Source organism: Phalacrocorax aristotelis, chromosome 23 (genome assembly GCF_949628215.1).
Source record: "Phalacrocorax aristotelis chromosome 23, bGulAri2.1, whole genome shotgun sequence".
Classification (NCBI taxonomy): Eukaryota; Metazoa; Chordata; class Aves; order Suliformes; family Phalacrocoracidae; genus Phalacrocorax; species Phalacrocorax aristotelis.
The window spans coordinates 1,157,710-1,159,577 of record NC_134298.1 but is presented as its reverse complement, the minus strand read 5'-3'; the positions used below and the strand labels follow the sequence as shown (position 1 = coordinate 1,159,577).

General features: G+C 51.3%; 1 pseudogene; it reads right to left on the bottom strand.

Annotated features, from left to right (window-relative positions):
- Nucleotides 1-355: 355 nt before the first annotated feature.
- On the bottom strand, nt 356-1,465 carry LOC142067820 (olfactory receptor 6F1-like; annotated as a pseudogene).
- Between the last annotated feature and the right edge of the window lie 403 nt (nt 1,466-1,868).

The following is a 1,868-nucleotide window of genomic DNA, read 5'->3' as shown; positions in this document are numbered from 1 at the left end:
GGATGGGGCATAGATGCATCCAGAAAACGTGGGACTAAATGGAGAAATACATGTCCATTTCCTAAAGCAGTGAGCCGGCTGCTGGGACTTCTTTAGGGGATTGATATGAATCCCTGACAAAATGAAGGACTTGGGAAACTGGAATACAAACCTGTGTGAGGACCACTCCTCCAGGGTTCTGTTGCACTGTGTCTGGATGGGGTTTGTGACCCTTTCCAAGCACTGGTCTTTAGAGCACTGTGAGGCCTTCTGAATTTACCCAGGAGTGAACAGAGGGAGGTGGGAGCATCAGAACCGAGGCTCAGCCCAGCCTAAGATGGCTGTAAGGTGAGTGAGATGAGCTCACTGTGGGATTGGTGGCTTCTCCCTCCCTGTGATGCTCAGGCGCACTTACACCTCCGTGAGGACCTTCTGCAGGGCAGAAGCTGTGGGAGGGAGCGGGTGAATCTGTTTGCTTCCACTGAGGCTCTTTGAGAAGCCACTTCACTTCTTCTGGAAAGCCCACCCCAGAGCTTGCTTCACTTCTTTCTTCCTGAGTGTGTAAATGAAGGGGTTCAGCAAGGAGTTAAGGCTGTGTTAAAGGTAATCGCAAGTTTGTTCAGGTCCAGGAGTTCTCAGCCGATGGCTTGACATACAGAACAGGGTGGAGCCGTACCAGATCATGATGACACGGAGATGGGCAGAGCAAATGGAAAAGCCTTTTTCTGGCCATGGGCTGACTGGATTCTCAGCATGGAAGGGGTGACGTACATGTAGGACAGAAGGGTGAGCACACAGGAGGCCACCACAATAATTACGGAGACAAGGAAGGTCACTAGCTCCATGGGCCGTATGTCACTGCAGGAGAGGGCAAGGCAGGAATCTATATTGCAGAGGAAATGATTGATGACATCTGGAGCACCTAGCGTTAGTCTGGATGTCAGAAAGGTCAGCAGCGAGATGGCCAGAAAGCCTCCCAGCCAGGAGCTGAGTGCCAGCCGAGCAGAGAGGACACTGCTCATGACAGAGCTGTATCTCAAGGGGCAGGACATGGCTGAGTGGTGGTCATAGGCCATGACAGAGAGGAGAAAACACTCAGTGGATCCTAGGGAGAGAAGAAAGAACAACTGGAGGATGCTGACACTGGAGGAGATGGTCTCGCTAGTCCCCAGCATGCCTCCTATGGCTGTGGGAGCAACACCCATAGCGTACCACATCTCCAGAAAGGAGAGATTACGGAGGAAGAAGTACACCGAGGTAGGGAGGTTGCTGTTCTTCCACATGAGGGCTATGGTGGATGCCTTGCCTCTTACTGTCAGGGAGTACGTCAGTGCAAATACCACCACAAGGGAGACCTGGGAATGCCACCTGCCTGGGAAACCAAGAAGGACAAATTCTTTCTTCCACACTTGTCCCATTTGCCATGTGCCCCCCAAGCACCGAGGTTCATCTGCAGAGCCAGGAAAGTTTCTGTGTGAGTCTGCATGCCTGTGCTGGTCCTTCAGATGCTACTAGTAGTGCAACAAAGCCATCATCCCTGACAAAGTAGTTGGTGCAGAGCACAGGGAAACAGCACGTACGCTAAGTTAAAATCGATGGGGAAACCCTTTGCTGCAGAAACACATTTGGACACTTAGATCTGACCCTGAAGGTCAGGCCTACACCATCAAATGACCATGGGGAATTATTTCTTAGATCGAGCGCGGGCATTTCCTTCAGATGATGTTGAATGCAATTGCTTCCATGAGATGAAAATCCCACTTAGGAAACTGTGGAGAGCAGGCTGAGGGTCTCCAGCTACCTGAAAGGCTGTTGCAGAGGAAGGGAAGAACATCCCTGCACTCTTCAAGGCAGGAAATACGGAGTTGCAGTCTCAGTAAATGAGACCA